The 23,815-nt window shown below is 40.1% G+C and overlaps 1 long non-coding RNA gene across 1 annotated transcript; it reads left to right on the top strand.

Moving 5' to 3' along the window:
* The first annotated feature begins 3,318 nt into the window (after positions 1 to 3,318).
* On the top strand, positions 3,319 to 20,928 carry LOC135231193 (uncharacterized). The gene is made up of 3 exons (XR_010321798.1): positions 3,319 to 3,618; positions 17,213 to 17,811; positions 18,441 to 20,928. It is a non-coding gene; the product is annotated as an uncharacterized LOC135231193 (long non-coding RNA).
* The last annotated feature ends 2,887 nt before the right edge of the window (positions 20,929 to 23,815 follow it).

The following is a 23,815-nucleotide window of genomic DNA, read 5'->3' as shown; positions in this document are numbered from 1 at the left end:
ATCGTGTATACAGATAGCCAGTTAACAACAACAAAAAAAAAAACAGTTGCTGTTCAGTCAATTCCGGCTCATGGTGACCCCATCCATGTGTGTAAGAGTAGAGCTGAGATTCTTACTTCTCAACGACTGATATTTTGGCGGAAACCCTGGTAGTGTAATGGTTAAGTGCTACGGCTGCTAATCAAAAGGTCAGCAGTTCAAATCCGCCAGGTCCTCCTTGGAAACCCGGTGTGCTTAATTATTTGTGCCACTCAGGATCTCTCTCTGTATATGCATGTGTATAATTTATCATCTATAGCCTTTATATAATTTATGATATATATATATGAAAAGATAAAATATTTTATAAGAAAAAGTTCAAACCGAGGGGTATTCAAGGGAGATTGAGCACCTCTTGTGAAAGTACCTGGCACATTTGGGGGATGCCAGAGAGTTGCAGAATAGGAAGTGGTCGAGACCCATCTTTACTTCTTTGAGACCTGATACACCTATCAGAGATCACTGATAAACACAGGTGGGGAAAATGACCTTTCAAACTGACTGATGTTTCTTAAAGGGATTTACAGCCCATACCTTGGCATTGTCATTGGCAAAAAGTATGACTTCCTTTCCATAAACAAACAAACAAAAAATCCATTGCCATCAAGTTGATTCTGACTCACAGCAACCCTAGAGGACAAAGTAGAACTGCCCCAATAGACTTTCCAAGCAGCGGCTGGTGGATTTGAACAGCCAACCTTTTGGTTAGCAGCCATAACTCATAATCACTGTGCCACCAGGGCTCCTTCCTTTCCAAAGGAAGATGTTAATCTTCAGGACTCGATTGTCTGGTTCATCATTACAACTTATGACATCTAAAGCAAAAGGACCGACTGCAAAGGCCTCTGGACTAGCAGCTGAACCAGTTGTTAGGAGCATTGGCACACACCTGGCCCTGCCTTTTTTTTGGCCCTGCCTTTTTTCAGATCAGATCTCTTAACCTTTCCAAGACTCCATAGTATCACTTGCAAAAGACAGCTCATACTGTGTGCCTTGGAGGAAGGGCACAGCAAACAAACAAGAAATTCTCATAATCTTGATACAAGCAAGCCAGCTACACAATGCATTATTCTGTCCCCTGCTTTCCTTAAGCTTCCAAGTCAAAGTCTTTATTTTGTCAGCTTGAGTACTGGAAATACTTTTCATGGGTGTAGACATATATTTATTTTCTCCTGAATGTCACACCTGCCATTGTCACAGCCATAATTAAGTAGCTACAATTAAAATATAAAGCAACCACTGTCAACCTGAAAACTGGGCTGAGAAGCAGGGAAAAGGAGCCATACTGATAGCATAGGTTTCTAAACACAGATGAGAGAACCTGAAACCACATCCAGACAAGTGCAAAAGAGAAATGGTCTTAAACAGATAAAATCGGATGAACAAGAAAAGTGAATAGGAGGGAAAATTTTAGACAAAGGCATAAAGACAATCCAGGAGCTATCAAGATAGCTGAGGACAACCCTTTCCACTGAATACTCAAAATTTGTTGCCATCGAGTCAATTCTCAGTCATAGCTACCCTACAGGACACAGTAGAACTGCCCCATAGAGTTTCCAATGAGCGCCTGGTGAATTCGAACTGCCGACTTTTTGGATAGCAGCCGTATAGCTCTTAACCACTATACCACCAGTGTTTACTTTCCATTGAAGTCTGTCTATTTTGCTGTTAATGAAAAATAAAAGGCCTATTATGGGAAATTTGTCAGCATTGCAGAGAAAGGCAGGAACCTTTGGTGTAGTGCTTTCGTATGTGATCTTTAGCATGTACTATTTGTGCCATTAATTGTAATTTACAACTGATTCTTGTTATTCACGGTATTTATGTTCAATAAACAGGGGCAGTGGTAGAATTCTCACGGGAGATGAGGGTTCATTTCCCAGCCCATTCACCTTAGGCACAGCCACCTCCCATCTGTCATCGGAGACTTGTGTGTTGGTACAATGCTGAGCAGATTTCAGTGGAGCTTCCAGACTAAGACAGATGAGGAAGAAAGGCCAAGTGATCTGCTTCCAAAAATTAGACAATGAAAACCCCATGGACTGCAACAGTCCTATCTGCAACAATTACACGGTTGATACGCCATTTCATTCCAATGTGCCGAGTCGCCATGAGTCAGGAGCCAACTTGATGGCAGCTAATAACAAAAACATGTTCTATAAACTTACTAGGAACACTGAATTAGTGGATACTGAACCATTTCTCCAGGAGCCCTGATGGTGCAGTGGCTAAAGCACTTGGTTTTTATCAGAAACATTGATGGTTCAAACCCTCCAGCTGCTCTGTGGGAGAAAGATACGGCAGTCTGCTTCTGTAAAGACTATAGTCTTGGAAACCCTGTGGGGCAGTTCTACTCTGTCCTGTAGGGTCACTATAAATTGGGAATCAACCTATTGATTTGAACTTTCTCTTAGGGGGAATACAGGTTTAGGTTCCTATGAAACTCTGGTCACATTTTCATCAACAGAACAATACATAGCATTGTTTTGTGTGTGCTTCTGTTTAATTTTTTTTTTTCTGTTTAAAGACACCCTATTTTAATATACATTGTTGATTCATTAACATTAAATTCGTGGCCAACAACACTATAACTCATGCCTGAATGAAGCTTATCTAACACACAGATTTTCTCCGTCAGGCACATCACAGCCTTCTTGAGCTTAGAAACACTAGACGGCACTTTACCACTCTGCTTGGAGGCCATTTTCAACAACAAAATCACAAACGGAAAGCATCAAAATGTGAAAAATATGGCACCGTATAGGCCACAAAAAAAGGACACTCGTTTACAGTATGAGAGCTGAAATAAGAAGGCTAAGTGTCGCCTTGTTTGACCTCAGTTGGGACATGTGCATCAGTTGACTCAAAGTTTTCACAGCTCTGCGCGTGTCCACAAATAAGGGCAAAAGCCACAAGTATTGATTTTGGAGTTACAAATAAATTTTAGCAAGCAGGAGGATTCAGAAATACGGAGTCCACAAATGATGAGGCTTGACTATGCTTAATTCTCTGCCTCAATTTCTTCATCTGTCTAATAGAGATAATAACAGAAATGATAATAAGATCAATGCCAGCAGGTTGTTGCAAGGATAAAGTGAATAAACAGGTATAAAGTCTTTACTACACTGCGGGCACATAGTAGGTGCTTTGTAAGCGTTAGCCATTACCATTCCCTTTCTTTCAGAAGAGAGATTTAAGCAGGTTATACTAGAATCTGTGAATCCCTTTCCCTGAAAGCAAATAAAACATTTAAATATTTGGAACAAGGGGCGGGGGGTGTAATGTTTGCAAAATTCCTGTGCCAAGTCTCTTCTAGTCTAAAAGTTTGCTTACTGTTTAATGTTTTTATTACAGAATAGAGTGTCTTGAATGAGGAAGGTGGCTATTGAAACCTACCTCGAAAGAAGAAAGGGGCTGTGATTGGATGTCCCCGTGGTCCACTGCTTTCGACCCAGAGGAGGAATGAGAGGGCTCATAAGCTACTGTCCCACTGAGCTTGGCTATGATTTGTGAACAAAACTGTCTTTGTCGATGCAAACTGTGTCAGCTCAGAAGTCCCGGCCTGCTCAGATGTTCAAGGTAACACCACCTTGGCAGAGAGGAAATGTCTAAATGTTGTTTAGCTCTGTTTTGAATAGGAAATACGTAAAGGGACAAGAAAAACCCTGGACTCTTGTCTCTTCCTAACTGAAACTTACATCTCCTTGTATCTGAAACGTTTATCTCCCTGTGATGAAAGTAATCAAGGTAAGGAAGGGCTAGATCAGAGAAAGTGATTTTCAGAGAAGAGGTGAGTTCTAAATTTTGGTGACCCTAAAACAGAGCCTCACTCTCATAGGTAGAATTGATCATTAAAACAACCATTCTGGAGCTTAATTAAGCAATATGTATCAAATGCTTCTAAAATACCAGCAATTCTATTTTTAAGAATTTATCCTAAAAAAAAAGGGTAGGAGATGTGGACAAATATTTAAGTACTAGTCAAGGAAGTGGTTTTTTATAGTAAAAAATTGGAAGCAACTTCCATGCCCCAAAATAGGAGATTAGTTAAATAAATCATGATTCATGCATTTCACAGACTATTACAGAAAGACAAAAACGAAGCTATTGAAAAATGTATGTGGGAAAATATTCATGATCTATTGTGAAGTAAATTTTGCAGAAAGCCCCAGTGATTGCTGGAGGAATCAAAGACTAACTTATTAAACCCACCCCCCGCCCCCCGACTTATGCATTTTAGCCTATAGAAAGGAATACTTTTAACACTGAAAAAGAAATAAGCTTAAGTATTAAGTGTACTGGAGTGGACAGAAAAGGGAAAGAAGAAAAGGCACCTATCACATAATCCTGTTCTCCAGCTCTAGTCTCTGAACTGGTTAACCTCACAATTCAGGCATTCTCCTACAGAATGGACATGGGTGGTGATGGACACGATGTGAGCTCTCTCTCACAGACTACACTGGGCTCCACATGCCAATGTTGTTGGCGGTGGGGGAGTTGAAAGGTGAGAATCATGCACCACAGTAGTCCTATCCTGGACCAGATCTCAACCATGTATAGTACTCCCCCAGCACACCCACTTGTCACCCCCACACTCCTGTCCATCTGAAAAAATAACCCAAAACCAGTTGCCATCAAGTCAATTTCAACTCATGGTGACCTCATATATGTCAGAGTAGAGCTGTGATTCATAGGGTTTTCAATGGCTGATTTTTTGAAAGTAGATCACCAGGCCTTTCTCTCTAGGTGTCTTAGGCAGACTTGAACTGCCAACCTTTTGGTTAGCAGCTGAATGAATTAATTGTTTGCACCATCCAGGACTCCCTGTCCATCTGAAGCAGCGGATAAAGGACCAGAAATATATACAACATATTAAAAGGAGCTCTGATGGTGCAGTGGTGAAGGTGCTCAGGCGCTAACCAAAAGGTCAACATTTTGAACCCGGCAGCCACTCCACGAGAGAAAGAATGGCAGTCTACTTCCTTAAAAATTTACAGTCTTGCCAAAGACACAAGGAAAAGATTAGTCCAAAGAACTAAGGGACCACAACTGCCACAGCCTCCACCGGACTGAGCCTAGAACCACTAGATAGTGCCTGGTTACCACCACCAACTGCTCTGGCAGGGATCACAACAGAGGTTCCCGGACAGAGCAGGAGAAAAATGTAGAACAAAATTCAAATTCATATACACACACAAAAAGACCAGGCTTGTTCGTCTCAGAGGCTGGAGAAACCCCGAGAGTATGGCCTCAGACACTCTTTTAACTCAGTACTGAAGCCACTCCTGAGGTTCACCCTTCAGCCAAAGATTAGAGAGGTCTATAGGGCCAACAATGACACACATGAGGATCGTGTTTCATAGTTCAATCATGTATATGAAACTAATGGGCACACCAGCCCAAAAGCAAAGACAAGAAAGCAGGAAGGGACAGGAAAACTGGACGAATGGAAATAGGGAAACTGAGGTGGAGAAGGGGAAACATGGCACAGTTGGCAACCGATGTCACAAAACAATTTGCATATTAACTGTTCAGTGAGAAACTAATTTTCTCTGTAAACTTTCACCTAAATTACAGTTTAAAAAAAAAAGAATTTGCAGCCTTAGAAACCCTATGGGGCAGTTCTACTCTGTCCTATAGGGTCGCTAGGAGTCGGAATTGACTCTGTGGCAATGGGTTAATGATGGCTATCTCTGAGGGGTGGAATGATAAATAATTTTTACATTCCTTTTAAAATATTTTTATTTTTTTCATATTTCATATAACAAGCGTATCTTACATTTGTAATCAGGAAAGAAATATATTATTTTATTTATTTATTTTTTGGAAGAAATACATTTAAATGTATGCCATGGGCTGGAAGCTCAAAGATTAAAATATCAGTCTGTGGTACACAGGAATACAGCAGAGAATTCCAGACTGTTGGCTCATGGCATTGAAGTGATGTCTCTTTTTACAGCCATTCATCCAGAGCTACCACTACTCCCACAGTTGAGTGGCCTCCATAAACAGGCCAGGAAAATTTGCAAGAGGTCAGACCTCTGGTGATTTCCAGAACAGTAGGGTGTTTGCTGCTTCCAATCACTCCGTCTCTTGTCGAACCAGAAAACCCGGCTACTTCTGAAGTTACAGGGTATCTATCCACTTCCTTTCTGGTATAGACTTATCCTTCTTCCATGCCTACCCTCAATTCCAGTCAGTGCAAAGAAGCGGAATAGTTTGTGACTCTTTGAGGTGGGAAAATATGCTTGGGAAGGTATTGAAGTGGTAAGCACATGGGAGCTGGAATCAGTCCAATGGGGTTTGACTCCAGATTCTATTCTCAGGGCCCGCACCAGCTCATATAGTGCCTTTGTTCAAGTTAGAAAAGAGAGCCTCCTTCTGTGTGGACACAGCTCTCCAGGTGTGTGGCAAGTGGAACACAGGCTGGATTTCGGCCTCTATTTACCCTCTTGGCTTGGTGGCTTTGTGTCCAATGCAATATATCTTAGTTAGCTAGTGCTGCCATAACAGAAATATCACAAGTAGGTGACTTTAAGGAACAGAAATTCATTTTTACACAGTTCAGGAGGACTTCCTCACAGTCTCCATCATCTGTCTTCCTCTTCCCCCTGGGTGTGTCTCTGTGCCTATTCTGGTCTTTTTATAATTGAGACATGATTAGGTTTAGGATGGACCTACACTAGTATGAACTCATTAACATAACAAAAGCTCCCCCCCCACCCATTTCCAACAGGGTTGTATTTACTAGTACAAGGGTTAGGATGCCAATACATATTTTGGGGGAACACAATTCAATCCAAAACATGTGAGTTACACAACTGTATGTGATGCCCTATCCATTCTTTACTATTGAGCAACCTTGAACTTTTTGAGCCTCAATTTCCTCATCTGTAAAATAGGCAAAATAATAGTACCTACCTCAAGGTTATAAGGAGGTTAAATGAGATTAAGCATGTAAAACACCTAGCATGGTGCCTGTCACATATGAATGCCTTCAATAAAACAGTAGCTATTATTATTAACTGTTAAAGCTGTGGCTTGGCTTTATAAAACGAGGAAAGTCTACAATTTTTCATACTTTCTTGAGAAGATTGATTGGCCTAGAAATGTATTTGGTAAATTGAGGACAATTGTGAAAAAGGGAGACAAGATTCATAATAGATTACTTGTTATCATTTTAATATAGATGTTATTGGTATCATTCTGTCTGGTTGCAACATCTGAAGTAGGCATATTTGACAAGGAATTTCTAATTGCATATTTAGTAATTAGAAAGGGTAATTTATAGAGAGGGTAATTTATAACTCCACACCCTGACACACCCATGCCTCTGGAGAATACTTCCAATGTTGTTGGATGTCTTGTGCACTGGGACAAACAACTTTATTCTAGTTATTATTAGGTAAATTCTTGTTCTACTACTGTGTGGTTGAATGAGTGATACAAGTTAGCAATTCAGAAGCAAGCACTGAGGAATGTCTGATTTGCATAGGCACAGAAATGAGTTTCCCAGACTGGGTTTAAAAAAAACAAAAAAGTTACCTAGAAAAGTTGCAAGGTACAAGGTCAACAAAAAAAATATCAGCAATGAGAAATCTGAAAGGAAAATTAGGGAAGCAATCCCATTTACAATGGCATCTAAGAGAATAAAATACCTAGGAATAAATTTAACCAGGGACGTGAATGACTTACACAATAAAAGCTATAAAACACTGCTGGAAGAGATTAAAGAAGACTTAAATAAATAGAAAGATGTTTCACGCTCATGGATTGGCGGACTTAATGTTGTTAAGATGTCAGTACTACCCAAAGTAATCTATAGGTTCAACACCATCTCAATCAAAATTTCAACAGCCTTCTTTACAGAAATAGAAAAACCAATCCTTAACTTTATATGGAATAGCAAGCGGCCCTGAATAGCTGAAAAAATGTTGAAAGAGAAGAACAACGTAAGAGGACTCACTCTTCCTGATTTTAAAGCATATTATACAGCTACAGTAATCAAAACAGCCTCATGCTGGTATAACAATAGACACATAGACCAATGGAATAGAATTGAGAGCCCAGAAATAAACCCACACATCTGTGGTCAACTGATTTTCAACAAGGGTGCTAAATCCATTCAATAGGGAAGGAAAATTCTCGTCAATTAAATGGTGTTGGGAAAATTGGACTTCCACATGCAGAAAATGATACAGGATCCATCCCTCACACCATACACAAAAACAAACTCAAAATGGATTAAGGGCCTAAATGTGCAAACTAAAACCATAAAATTCTTAGAAGAACAAGCAGGGGCAGCGCTATCAGGCCTAGTTTTCAACAATGGATTATCTAACATAATAATAAAAGCACAAACAGAAAAAGACAAAATAAATAAATGGGACCTCAAAAAAATTAAAAACTTTTGTTCATCAAAAGACTTTACCAAAAAAGTGAAAAGACAAGCTACAGCCTGGGAGAATATCTTCGGAAACCTTATATCTGACAAGAAACTAATAACCAAAATACATACAAAACTTTGACAACTTAACAACAAAAAGACAAATAACCCAACCATAAAATGAACAAAGGACTTGAATAGACACTTCACCAAAGAGGACATTTGAATGGCCACCAAACACGTGAAAAGATGGTCAGCATCATTAGCCATCAGAGAGATGCAAATCAAACCTACAATGAGATACCATTTCAATCTCACTAGGATGACTAAGATTAAAAAAAAAAAACACAGAAAATAACAAATGTTGGCAAGGATGTGGGGAATTGGCACCCTTATCCATTGCTGGTGGGAATGCAAAATGGTAGCGCCGTTGTTGAAAACAGTATGGCAATTCCTCAAAAAACTTAAAATAAAAAACTACCGTATGACCCTACCATTCCACTCCTAGGTATATACTTAAAAGACTTGAAAGCTAAGACTCAAAAAGAGACTTGTCTACCAATGTTCACTTCAGTATGATTGATAATTAAAAGATGGAAACAACTTGTATATCCATCAACAAACGAATGGATAAACATGATGTGGTATATACATACAACCGAATGCTTTTCAGCCAGTACGAAAAATGAAGTCTTGATACGTACTACAGTATGAATGGAGCTCAAAGACATTATGTTGAGCAAAATAAGTCAATCACAAAAGGATAAATATTGTATGAACAGAAACAACTGAAAACTAAACCCAGTGCCTATGATCTCACTTATATAAAAAGACATGAAAAGGCAAATGTATAGAGATCAAAGTTTATTAGTGGTAACCAGGGGAAGGAGGGAGGGGGGAAAAGGGGTTAATGGTGATGGAAAAATTGCATTGATTAAGGGTAGGGTTGCACAGCCAACTATTCCAATTGTTGTCAATAAGTTGTACACCTGTAAAAAGTTGAATTGGCAAAAATTGTGTGATAGATACGTTTACAACAATAACAAAAAGAGTAGCTGCTGAGGCTGCTTAGGTACAAACACCTCGTAGCAGCATCCCACTTAATAGGCCCAATAGTGTGTTTAGTGCTCAACAACAACAAAATAAACAAAATCTGGAAAAAAAAAAACCTCCCAGCATGCTTTGTTTACAGCTCCAATGTCCACTCAGTGGGACGATAGCTTATGAGCCCTTTCCAGGACCAGACAAAACTGGTCTTCCACTAATCGTCTTGGTTGGAAGGGGAAAGTTATAATTTACTCCTAGAAGCTTTAAAAAATTCCTGACAATTAATAAACAGAATAGTGGGTTTTGTTTAAGTCTCCAGAGGACGGGAAGACATGAATTCTCAGCTTACCTAAAAATGGAACACTTGCCTTTTCTAGATAAACTCACGTTGCCTTCCAGGGAATGCATCTTTCATAATTGAGCATAACTGCCTTGAAAGGAAGTCTATAATCCTTAAATGTCATCCTCTTTGCCTGGAGTCTTCCTTTCAAATTTTTTTCATGAAATAATTTATAATCAAGTAATTACATTGATTTCATAAGAAGCAACCATGAACATATCACTGAAGAACTCAGGATTTTGGGGGGAAGTCCATTTCACTCACAAAGCAAGACAAAGCAACAATGACAACAAAATCACCACGGCTAAAGCCTAATAGAACAATTAAGGACTCAGAGTGACTCACTGTTAAAGGATGGAAAATCTGGTTGTTTCAAACTATTATGGCCCCTTACTTCCTGTTTCTCAGACGCAAATGAGATGGGAACGAGTCAGGAGATGATTTTTTTTTTATATATATTTGTTGGGGCTCAGGGTGTCCCATCTCAACTCTATTCAGACCAGAGCTGTTTGCAGGCTAGCAATTCCATCAGGTATCTACTTGTAGAAAAGAATTCCTGAGGACATTTTTTCTTTGAGCAGAAGGAGAAAAGAAGTATTTTGTACTCAGTGTTTGGACAGAGATAGAGGAAGGTGAATAAGGAAAATACAGAGAGAAGGCATAATGTCTTTCTGTCTCTTTTGGCTACCCACCTCCCCCCACCCTCCAACACTCACACTGAGTGTTGGTCTAGAGCCAGAAACGAAGGAATCTGCTTTTAAGCACAGGTTTTTAAGGCTAGACGACAAGTGTAGCATAGGGTTGGTAATGGGGCCAGCGTTCCCCTTCCCCCGCAAATGTTGCTTCAAACCTCAATACAACTATTGGACCCGGGCTCAGGGAAACTCAAGCCTACCTACCTACCAGCTGAGCCCAGTGGGCTCCCTTCTTAGGTCAGGCATTGTTATAATTCCACATGAATGTCAATGTGACCTTGTGGACTGGTCTGCTGAGGTCTGGCCCACTTTGATTTTAGATATAACTATTTACAACTTTATCGTACATTTTCTCATTTAACCTCACAAAAACCTTGGGAGGAGAACTGCAGAGACTGAGACTCAGTGGTCATGAATCTTAAGATGACAGAGCTAGGGCAGGCTGAGCTGGGACAGGGTCATGGGTCCTCCAGGAAGTGTACGCTCTACAAGTGACCAGTGCACACTGCAGCCATCTGATGTCACAAGAACACATTCTATCAAGTGTTTAGATATTACTGGATCTCTACAAATTGCCAGCAGGGTAGTGGTGGCTCAGTGGTAGAATTTTTGCTTTCCATGCAGGAGGTCCTAGCCTGACCCCCGGTCAATGTACCTCATGCCCAGCTACCACCCCTCTGTCAATGGAGGCTTATGTGTTGCTATGATGCGGAAATGTTTCAGCAGAGTTTCCAGGTTAAGACGGTTGAAAAGAAAGGCCTGGCGATCTACTTCTGAAAACCAGCCAGTGAAAACCCTATGAATGACAACAGTCCAGTCTGAAACTGATCACGGGGATAGAGCAGGACTGAACAGTGTTTTGGTCTGTTGTGCATAGGTTTGCCTTGGGCTGACTCGAAAGCAGTCAATAACATGAATTGCCAGTAGGCACACCATGGTGTTACCCATTGGCATCATTAATGGTAGTGACCATGGGTGTTGGATGTTACCACATGCAAGGTCCATGAAGAAGAATTTTTAATACACAATCTTGTTCTCATGGTTTCTCTGAAGCTTTGTTCTCAAAATGAATCTCATTCTTCTTTACCTTTCCCTTACTTCTAGGAGCCTTTGTATTCCCTATTTTACATTTGGAGCAGAGGGAATCTAGTCAAAAATAACAAGGAATTGAAAACTGGAAAATTAATAAAATATTACCCTGAAATCAAGACTGATCCAAGTTTATTTTAAAATTGTAGTAAAGAGTGATAGCACTTTATGCAGTGATAGGCTAACTGCACATGTGACATAGAAAAGGCATGAGGAGAGCTCTTTTTACTTCCTGTACGAAAACAAAACAAAATAAAACAGGAACCCCTGAAATTCGGAATGTAGGCTATATCACTAAATTATTTGGTTATTCAGCTCTGCTTACCTCTCAGAGTTACTTGGTAAACATTTTCAAATTACACAGGCCCAAGGTCAATGTTATTCCTACTAAATCAGATTTTTTGGTGGTGGAGATTTGTTTTAAAATTTTCCCAAGTGATTCTGATGTGTACCACAACTGAGAATCAATCAGTGCACATTACCCACAATTTTAGCTAAAACCCAATGAAAGCAGAAAATGCCCTCTAGTGGAACAAAAAGACTATCTATTCTTCATGCTGTCAGGCCTTGGGCCCCAAACAAAGTTAAAGAGAAGGGAAGAAAGGTCTCTATTGTTAACTGTATCCTAATCCAACATTTCCACCAGCATGCCCCTGAAACTTAAACTACAAAACCCCTGAGGGCAGGAACCACTTGTACATATCTTGCCCATGAAAGTGCCTAGCCTAATGCCTTTAAATGCTTGATAAATGACTGAATGAACTAATGAAGGAGACCAAGGGGCTCTCATTAAGTTCAGGTATTTTCATTAACTGATTCATTGTCCATTTCCATAGGTTCTCAAAGAGATCATAGGCACAGATGAATTCTTCAATGAATATTTTCATAAAAGGTTGGGGCTAAAAGAGACCTCAGAAATCCTCAGGATTAACCTTCTCATTTTATTTCTTAGAGAACTATGGCCCAGACAAGACCGTGAACTCCTCAAGAGAAGGGGCTGTTTATTTTTATATCCCTTCAGCCCAGCACAGAAGTGGTATACAGTACATGTTTGATAAATGAATGAGTGAATATACAGCGATTAAGTGAATTCCCTGGAGCTCATGTTGGTCAATGACACAGCAAGGACTCAATTCTAGAATTCAATTCAACAGATTTTTGTTGACTACCTTCTATGATATACAGTATTGTACTAGGTACTGAGAATGAGGTAGGAGTCAAGGTAGGGGCTACAAAGATGAGAAAGATATAGTTCCTGCCCTCCAAGAACATATACGCTATGACAGTGCTGTCTAATACGATAGCTGCTAGCCACATGTGGCTATTTAAATTTAAATCAATTTAAAATAATTTTAATTAATTAAAATTAAATTTAATTAAAATTTAAAAATTCAGTTCCTCAGTAACATTAGCCACATTTGCAGAGCTCAGTGGTCACATGGTGGCTTCTTGTTAGGTGCCATGGAATTGGTTCCAACTCATAATGACTATGTGCAACAGAATGAAACACTGACTGGTCCTGTGCCGTCCTCACAATTGTTGCTATGATTGAGCCCATTGTTGCAGCCACTCTGTCAATTCGTCTTGTTGAGGGTCTTCCTCTTTTTTTGCTGACCCTCTACTTTACCAAGCATGATGTCCTTCTCCAGGAATTAGTCCTCCTGATAACATGTCCAAAGTAGGTGAGATGAAGTCTTGCCATCCTCACTTCTAAGGAGAGTTCTGGCTGTACTTCTTCCAAGACAGATTTGTTCATTCTTCTGGCAATCCATGGTGTATTCAATATTCTTCACCAACCCATAATTTAAACACCAATTCTTTGGTCTTCCTTATTCATTGTCCAGTTATTGCACACATATGAGTTAATTGCATGCATATGAGTTAATCGAAAATACCATGGCTTGTGTCAGGCCCACCTTAGTCCTCAAAGTGACATCTTTGCTTTAACTCTTTAAAGAGGTCTTTTGCAACAGATTTGCCCAATGCAATACATTGTTTGAAATTTTGACTGCTGCTTTCATGGGCACTGGTTGTGGATCCAAGTAAAAGGAAATCCTTGACAACTTCAATCTTTTCTCTGTTTATCATGATGTTGCTTATTGGTCCAGTTGTGAGGATTTTTGTTTCCTTTATGTTGAGGTATAATCCATACTGAAGACTGTAGTCGTTGATCTTCATCAGTAAGTGCTTCGAGTCCTCTTCACTTTCAGTAAGTAAGGTTGTGTAATCTGCATATCACAGGTTGTTGGTGAGTCTTCCTCCAATCCTAATGCCTTGTTCTTCTTCATATAGTCCAGTTTCTTGGATTTATTTGCTCAACATAAAGACTGAATAAGAATGGTGAAAGGGTACAACTCTGATGCACACCTTTCCTGATTTTAAACCACGCAGTATCCGAATAAACCTGTTGTTGTTGAGTCCATTCTGACTCATAGCAACTCTACAGGACCAAGTAGAACTGCTCCATATGGGTTTCCAAGACTGTAAAGCTTCACAGAAGCAGACTGTCACATCTTTCTCCACGAAGCAGCTGGCGGGTCAGAATCGCCATCCTTCTGGTTAACAGCCAGACACTTTAACCACTGCACCACCATGGCTCCTTTGGACAGCACATGTGTAGAATATTTTCATCATTGCAGAAAGTTCTAGGGAATAGCACTACTGTAGAAGGAAAGATGTCATGAAGCCTGAAACCATAATAAAAGGCAGAAGATGGTAACAGAGGTACAAATTAATTGCCATGGGCCAGAAGGGGTGACTTCAGGATCAGTCCCACTAGACTGAAAATTCTCTGAGGACAGGGGCTTTTTGACCCCAGCATTTAACATATGCTTTACTGATAGAAGATGCCCAGCTTTATTGAATGAAAACAAATTACCTGACAGCAGTAGTGTTTTTTCCCCTAATGTTTCAAGAATAAGAAAGTATAGAGAATAATATGACCACTATCAATGTACCCACCCCCCATCTTTGTAAAATCTTAACATTTTGCTATATTTCAGATCTTGTGCTTGTTTTAAAAGATAAATTATGGGTGTATTGAAAGCTCTTGTATACTCTGCCTAATTTCCCTTCGGCTGAAGGGTGAACCTCTTGAGTGACTTCAGTACTGAGATAAAAGGTGTACTGGGGCCATACTCCCGGGGTTTCTCCAGTCTCTATCAGGCTAGTTGAAAAAAACTGGTCTTTTTTTTTGTGTGTGTGAATTTGAATTTTGTTCTACATTTTAGTATGTTTTTGTTGTTGTTGTTGTTAGGTGCCACCAAGTCAGTTCCAACTCATAGCAACCCTATGCACAACAGAACGAGATGCTGCCTTGTTCTCCGCCATCCTCACAATTGTTGATATGCTTGAGCCTATTGTTGCAGTCACTGTGTCAATCCATCTCATTGAGGATCTTCCTCTTTTTCACTGACCCTTTATTTTACCAAGCATGAGGTCCTTTTCCAGGGACTGATCCCTCCTGATAAAATGTCCAAAGTATGTAAGACAAAGTCTTGCATCTTTGCTTCTAAGGAGCACTCTGGTAGTACTTCTTCCAAGACAGATTTGTTCATTCTTTTGGCAGTCCATTGTATATTCAATATTCTTCTCTGATACCGCAATCCAAAGGTGTCAATTCTTCTTCGGTCTTCCTTATTCATTGCCCAGCTTTTGCATGCATATGAGGTGATTAAAAACACCATGGCTTGGGTCAGGCACATCTTAGTCCTCAAGGTGACATCTTTGCTTTTCAACACTTTGAAGAGGTCATTTGCAGCATATTTGCCCAATGCAATGTGTTTTTTGATTTCTCGACTGCTGCTTCCATTAGTGTTGATTGTGGATCCAAGAAAAATGAAATCCTTGACAGCCTCAATCTTTTCTCCATTTATCATGATGTTGCTTATTGGTCCAGTTGCGAGGATTTTTGCTTTCTTTATGTTGAGGTGTAATCCATACTGAAGGCTGTGGTCTTTGATCTTCATCAGTAAGTGCTCCAAGTCCTCTTCACTTTCAGCAAGCAAGGTTGTATCATCTGCATAACACAGGTTGTTAATGAGTGTTCCTCCAATCCTGATGCCCATTCTTCTTCATATAGTCCAGCTTCTCTGATTATTTGCTAAGCGTGTAGACTGAATAATAAAAAAAAAGACCGAATAGGTATGGTGAAATGATACAACCCTGATGCACACCTTTCCTGACTTTAAACCATGCAGTATCCTCTTGTTCTGTTCGAACAACTGCCTCTTGATCTGTGGACAGATTCCTCATGAGCACAATTAAGTGTTCTGGAATTCCCATTCTCTGCAGTGTTATCCATAGTTTGTTATGATCCAAACAGTCAAATGCCTTTGCATAGTCAGTAAAACACAGGTAAACATCATTCTGGTATTCTCTGCCTTCAGCCAAGATCCATCTGTCATCAGCAATGATATCCCTGGTTCCATATCCTCTTCTAAATCTGGCCTAAATTTCTGGCAGTTCCCTGTCAATATAGTGCTGAAGCCGCTTTTGAATGATCTTCAGCAAAATTTTGCTTGCATGTGATGTTAATGATATTGTTTGATAACTTCCGCTTTCGGTTGGATCGCCTTTCTTGGGAATAGGCAAACATATGGATCTCTTCCAGTCGGCTGGCCAGGTAGCTGTCTTCCAAATTTCTTGGCATAGACGAGTGAGCACTTCCAGGGCTGCATCCGTTTGTTGACACATCTCAATTTGTATTCCGTCAGTTCCAGGAGCCTTGTTTTTTGCCAATGCCTTCAGTGCAGCTTGGACTTTTTCCATCAGTACCATCGGTTCCTGATCATATGCTACCTCCTGAAATGGTTGAATGTCAACCAGTTCTTTTTGTTATAGTGGCTCTGTGTATTCCTTCCATCTTCTGTAAATACTTCCTGCGTTGTTTAATATTTTCCCCATATAATCCTTCAGTATTACAACTCGAGGCTTGAATTTTTTCTTCAGTTCTTTCAGCTTGTGAAATGCTGAGCACGTTCTTCCCTTTTGGCTTTCTATTACCTGGTCTTTGCACACGTCATCAAAATACTTTACTTTGTCTTCTTGAGTTTCTTACTAGGAGTAGTATTGCAAGGTCTGAGGTTCTGTGTATCTTCAAACATTCTAAATATTGACAAGGAGATTTCCAAGAGAATTGACCAGTGTATATCCCCATCAGCATTGCATGAATCTTCTCATCGTTCTACATTCTTGACAAGACTTGGTGTTGTCAGGCTTTTAATCTTTGCCAACCTAATAAGGTTAGATGATACATTATAGTGTTTTCTAAGAAGTTAATGATGTAAGGAGCAAGGCAAAGAATGCTTACCCAGTTATAATCTTAGCATTGGGGTATGAAGAGAATACCAGAGTTATTGGCCTTTCATATTGTGATAAGAAAATTAGCTAGAACCTAAGTGGCGACTTGACCTTCAAGATAACCAAAGCAATGCAAGAAGAGTATAAGATGGTTTTACCCTCCTATACCTTCTCACCACTGCTAGGCACAAAGCCAGGAGACTCTTAAATAGAATATGGATATCAGAACATGTTCAATATGTTTGCAGTGTGTTACATATTATTCCTAACATCAACTGAATTTATTTTCTCTGTGTCCCATTAAATGCATTCCAGGCTCCCCAGCTCTCCACTTCTCTGTCTTAAGCCAATTTCTGTGGAAGAAATTACTGGAAAGTAAGGAGTTGTGTAAATCTGCTGCAAAGGACCTCTTTAAAGTCTTAAAAAGCAGAGATGTCACCTTGAAGACTAAGGTGCACCTGACCCAAGCCACGGTGTTTTCAATCACTTCATAAGCTGGACAATGAATAAGGAAGACCGAAGAAGAGTTGATGCCTTTGAGTTGTGGTATTGATGAAAAATATTGAATATACTATGGACTACCAAAAGGACAAACAAATTTGTCTTAGAAGAAGTACAGCCAGAATGCTCCTTGGAAGCAAGGATGGCAAGACTTTGTCTCACATACTTTGAGCATATTTTCAGGATAGATAAGTCCCTGGAGAAGGACATCATGGTTGGAAAAGTAGAGGGTCAGCAAAAAAGAGGAAGACCCTCAATGAGATGGGCTAACACAGTGGCTGTAATAATGAGTTCAAGCATAAAAACGATTGTGAGAATGGCCCAGGACTGGGCAGTGTTTCATTTTGTTGCACATAGAGTTGCTATGAGTCAGAACCAATTCGGCAGCAAATAACAACGACAACAACAAGGAGGTGAGTAAATTAGAAATCTGTTGGTGGGAAATCTTAACCATCTAAACGATTGTCAGTTTAACAAAAGGCAAAGTAACGAGTATAGACCATATCTTGAAATATTTGCTTACGGCTAATTCACGTAGATGCTGTAAATGCTTGAAGCACAGAAAATAGTCCCATAATTTAGGAACATGTTCCTATTCCATCTTGTAGGGATTTTCCAGTATGATTCTAGCTAATACCCTAAGGACTAAAATGAACTGATTCTTTTAGAAGGGCTTAAGAGCCTGGGGCAGTGGGAAACACCCATGGCTCCATTTCTCCAAAGCGGTTCTTTGGTGGAAATGAAGTATTTCTTAGCAACCTTTCATTATGGCTGGCATACTCATGGGAAATTTGAGATAATGGTGATTTTACCTCTGTGAAATCCCTCCCAGAGTAATAACTTGAGTTTTTAAAGTGATACAAGATCTGAGAATGTTTTTCTTGCTTCTTCATGTGAACTAGGGAGTTGTGACAGAGAAAGCCGATCAGTTAGACTCTGAGCAGCCAACTCAGATCAGCAGAAATACTTCAGATGAAAGCTCAGATGAACCAATTGTGTTCCATTTACTAATCTGAATCCAATACTTGGTTTTCTTTTTCAGAAAGGAAGACTTGTGTCACCTATGGTGTTCTTTCCTAAGACCTGTTTGTGGATGGCAGCATTAGAAAAAAAATATATCTTCTTAAAAATAATCAGCCTTGCTCATTCAAAAAAAACCTGGCAATTTCCTCCATGACTTTCGTAAGTTACAGTGAAAAGGCTTCTTCTACAGCTGAGCACATGAGTGTGAAAAGCTAATGGATATTTTTCTCAGGAAATGAAGAGAAACATTTACTCAAAATCATAGTTCCTTTGGAGAAGCATCGTCCAGGTGTTACATCTACAAAATAAAGGCTAAAAATATGCTGTTAAAGTTAAGAGTTTAGACTCTATTTAGACTAGGTTCAAATCTTTTTTTTTCTTTTGGTCACTTCTGTATTTCATCATCTGTACAATGAGGAAAGGAGTCCCTGGGTGGTGCAAACAGTTAAGCTCTTAGCTACTAACCAAAAAGTCGATGGTTTGACCCCACCCAGAGGCATCTCAGAAGTGAGTCCTGGCAATCTACTTGCAAAAAGTCACAGCCAATGAAAACCCTATGGAGCACAGTTCTACTCTGACACACATGGGGTCGCCATCAGTCAAAATCGACTTGACAGCAACTGGTTTCTTGTTGTTTTCATGATAGGGAAAAGTTGTTCTGAGAACTAAAAGAAAATACATTAATTCAACAAATATTTGTTAAATGCCTTGTACTTACCGGGCTTTATCCTGGGTGCTGAGGGTACAGTGACAAACGAGGCAATGTCTCTGTTCATGCAAACTCTCATTCTACTGGGGGAATGGCTGACGTAACAAATAAATGAACAAGATAATTGTAATTGCCTTTAAAGGGCTCCCCTTTAGATGGGAGTGGTCTGGGAGGACTTCTATGGGAAGGTGACGCTTGAACTGAGGTGTGGCTAAAGAGAAGGAGCCAGCTCTGTGAATAGGATGGGTTGGGAGTCCAGGCAGAGGGGAGAGCAAGGATAAAGGCCTAAGCTGGGATTCAGCTTGGCATGTTCAAAGAACAGAAAGTAGGCCAGCGTGGCTAGAGTGATACAAGGTGAAGTCAGAGGGGCAATTCGGACCATGGTAAAAAGTATGCATGTTTATGTTTTTAAAAGGCCACTCAAGTTCCTGCGAGAAGGATGCATTACAGGAGGTAAGGGGTCTGGAATACCAAGCAGGAGACAACTGCAGTCATCACCATTGATGATGGCAGTTTGGGCTGGGGCTGTGGCTGTGGGGGCATAGAGAGAAGCGGACAGATTTAGAATGTATTTCGGAGGCAGAACTTTCAGGATGTGGCGATGGATTGCACATGCTGAGTAAAAAGAGGAAACAAGTATCACTCCTAGGCCCTTCATTTAAGCAACCAGATGGCTATGACAACTATTAGGTTATTTATTGTTTTTCAACTCCAAACTTACCCTTCTATACTCTGTTTTGTAATGTCAGGGCTGGGACTCTGCAAATCACTTTTCTGCTTTTCCAGCTGACTCCCTACTAGTCCCGTCAATAGTGGGTGTCAGAGGGAGATGGCAAGTCTCTCAGAAGGGACTTACTCCTCCCCATCTGCTTCCTCTTCCTGAGAGCGGCATCCTAGCAAGGCACCCCTGCAGCACTGGTTTTTTTCTGTAGCAGTGGTTGACCCAGTTTGCAATTTTTCCAACAATTGCAGAATTAAATTTATGCCTTCTCAGAGAGGCACCAGTATCACCCAAGAAGAACTCCCTACTCAGAGGTCAGACTTACAGCTTTGAGGGGACCCTCCTTTACATTTCTAAATACTGATAATTCGGTCTTCTTTCCTTTGCTTCCTCAGCCCTAAGGGTGGTAGTTGCTTCCTGTAGTTGCTGTATCTCTCTAATACCTTGTTGTTTTCGTTAGTTGCCATGGAGTTGGCTCTGACTCACGGCAACCCAAAGTACAACAGAACAAAATGTTGCCTGGTCTCAGGCCATCTTCGTGATTGTTGATATACTTAAATCCATTGTTGTGGCCACTGTGCATTTTAGTTCCTTCCAACCTAGGAGATTATCTTCCAGCACTATGTTGGACAACATTCTGTCATGACCCATAGGGCTTTTTTCGAAAATAGATCGCCTAGTCTGTCTGGAAGATTTGCTGAAATCTGTCCCCCATGGTGACCCTGCTGGCATACCACTAGCATAGCTTCCAGCCTCATAGTAGCGCACAAGCCACCACAGTATGACAAGCTGACAGATGGGTGGTAACCACAACACCTTTAAGTCCTCTTTTTACCCTTTCAGTTACCAGGTAACTGTCACTGATTTTCTTTTCTTTTTTTTTTTTGGCCTATTCACACAGTTCTGTTCCATTAGCCTATTAGCACACTGTCTAAATTCCTATACCTTTATTTAAAACAAACAAACAAATAAATTCATTCCCATCGAGTTGATCCTGATTCATGGTAACTCCATGTGCTTCAGAGTAGAACTATGCTCCACAGAGTTTTCTTGGCTTTTTTTTTTTTTTCCACATTCATTATTATTATTTATTCACATCAAACATAAAGCACTTAATCACTTAAGCCTAGAACAGAGTAGGCAGTCACCAAAGAGTCACTTCTGCTGACATTATAATTTTGTTGTTGTTGTTATTGTTACTATGTCTTATCATAAGGAAATGCCAACCCTTGTTGTATCACCTACTCAGCAAAACTGACATATAGTGAAGGATTATATCTCTTTTTCTGGTAAAATGACTCATTAAGTATTGTGTAATTTTGTCTCAAAATCAGCTGCTCTTGCACTGATTCACATGAAACACAGAGTGACGTAAATACTTCGCATTTCAGAGGATGTCTTCTGTGGCTGAATTCTTGGTCCTGGGAGTTCGAAGAAACAAAGTAGCATATCCCCACTACAGCCCACCACAGCACCCTGCAATGTGCCTGAAATATTTGGGTGGGGGTGGTGGGCGTGACTCTACACCTGTGGAACGGAAAAAAAGGGACTGCGGGAAGAGTTAGGAGCCCTGGATTCAAAACTGCTCTGTTACATGTATTTTCTGTTCTTGATCCAGTTACCAATCATCCTCAAAATTTCATTATCTCGTGCATGAAATGGGGCTAATAAAGTTCCTGTTGCAGGTTTATTTGCTTTTTAAAAAAAATTTTATTGTGATTTAGGTGAAATTTTACAGAGCAAGTTAGTATTTCATTCGATAGGTTGTACATAAGGTGTTCCAGGACATGGGTTGCATTCCCCACAACGTGTCAGCAGTCTCCTCAATTCCATCCTGGGCTCCCCGTTTCCTTTCACCTGGGTTTTCTGCCCCTTCCTGCTTCTCATCTTTGCTTTTGGGCAAATGTTGTCCTTTTGTCTTATATAATTGATTGTTCTAAGGAACACGTTCCTCTCAGGTGTTTTTGTTTATTTTATGGGCCTGTCTATTGTTTGGCTGAAGGTGGTCTCTGGAAATGGCTTCAGTTCCAGGTCAGAAGGGTGTCTTAGAGCCATAGTCATGGGAGTTCCTCCAGCCTCTGTTAAGACCAGTAAATCTAGTCTTTATTGTGAATTAGATTTGTTGTCCTACATTTTTCTCTTACTCTTTCCAGGACCCTCTGTTGTCAGGGCTGTCAGTAGTGGTAGCTGGGCACCATCTAGTACTCATCTTGGGGTTGTGTAGGCTGTGGTTCATGTGGTCCATGGACTAATAGTCCTTTCGACTAATTACTCTCTTGAGTCTTTGGTTTCCTTCACTCTGCTTTGCTGCAGATGGGAAGAGACCAATAGTTGTGTTAGATAACAGCTCACAAGCTTTTATGATGCCAGACTCTACTCACCAAAGTAGGATGCAGAATATTGCCTTTATGAACCATGTAGTGTCAATTGATGTAGATGTCCCCAAGTCTATGGTCTTTCGCCTTTAAGCCTAGGAAATTCATCGTGTGAGGTTATTTGGTTATGTCTAAGAAGTTTCCATGACTGTACCCCTTATGTGATCTATGGTCTATATTAATATGTATGTGGCACCTACAATTACGTATGTAGAAATATCCACAACCAAACTTATATCCACAGGTGGGCGTGCTCCCTTACTCCCTCCCACACCTCTTTAGCATATGTAGCTACCTATGTATCCATTTGCAAATTATTGTTTGTTAATACTACTGGTGCAGGATTGCCTGTTATAGTAATTATTGTAGTTGCCCTTTATCCTTGCGTTTCTCTCAGTGTCTTCCTTTGCCTTGGTCGTGTTTCTCTGACTTTCCCCGTATTGTGTATTGCCTTTCCCTTCACGGATATTAACACGTGTCTTCTATCTAGCTACTAATTTTCTCTCCTTTTACCTCCCATCCCTGGTAACCAGCAAAGAATTTTTTTTGTTAGTTTGTTTTTTTCTGTTTGTAAATCCGTTTTTCTTTTTAATAACATTGGTCTCATAAAATATTTGTCCTGTTGTGATTGACTTATTTCATGCAACATAATTTCTTCCTAATTCATCCATGTTGTGAGATGTTTCACAGATTCACCGTTATTCTTTATGGTTGGGTAGTGTCCCATTGTGTGTGTACCACAGTTTCTTTATCCATTCATCCATTGATGGGCACTTAGGTTGTTTCCATTTTTTTGCAATTGTCAATAATGCTGCAGTGAACATGGGTGGGCTCTTACTTCTTAGGGTATATACCTAGGAGTGGGATTGCTGGATCATAATGGTATTTCTATTTCTAGCTTTTTAAGGAAATGCCATACTGTTTTCCATAATGGTTGTACCATTTTTCATTCCCACCAGCAGTGCATAAGAGTTCCAATCTCCTCACAACCTCGCCAACATTTGTTATTTTTCTGTTTTTTTTTTTTTTTTAATGCCATTACTGTCAGGATAAGGTGGTATCTCGCTGTAGTTTAGATTTATATCTCTCTGGTGGCGTGGTGGTTAAGAGCTTAGCTGTTAACCAAAAGGTCAGCAGTTTGAACCCACCAACTGCTCCTTGGAAACCCTATGGGGCTGTTCTACTCTGTCCTATAGGGTTGCTGAGTCGGAACTGACTTGCAGCACCTAACAACAACAATGGCTAATGATAGCAAGCATTTCTTCAGGTATTTGTTAGCCACCTAAATGTCTCTCTGGAGAAGTGTCTGTGCATGTCCTTTGCCCATTTTTTAATTGGATTGTTTGTCTTTTTGTTGTTGAGGTGTTGAAGTTTTCTATAAATTTTAGAGATTACACCCTTGTTGGATGTGTCGTAGCCAAAAATTTTTCTCCGGTCTATAGGGTCTCTTTCTACTCTTTTGGAGAGGTCTTTTGATGAGCATAAGTGTTTAATTTTTAGGAGGTCTCATTTATCTAGTTTATCTTCTGCTGTTAGTGCATTTTTAGTTATTCTTGATATTCTATTTATGCCATGTATTACGGCCCCTA

The sequence above is a fragment of the Loxodonta africana genome, chromosome 4, assembly GCF_030014295.1.
Source record: "Loxodonta africana isolate mLoxAfr1 chromosome 4, mLoxAfr1.hap2, whole genome shotgun sequence".
Lineage (NCBI taxonomy): Eukaryota > Metazoa > Chordata > Mammalia > Proboscidea > Elephantidae > Loxodonta > Loxodonta africana.
Note: the sequence above shows the minus strand (reverse complement) of the source record. Positions and strands in the feature narration are given on the sequence as shown.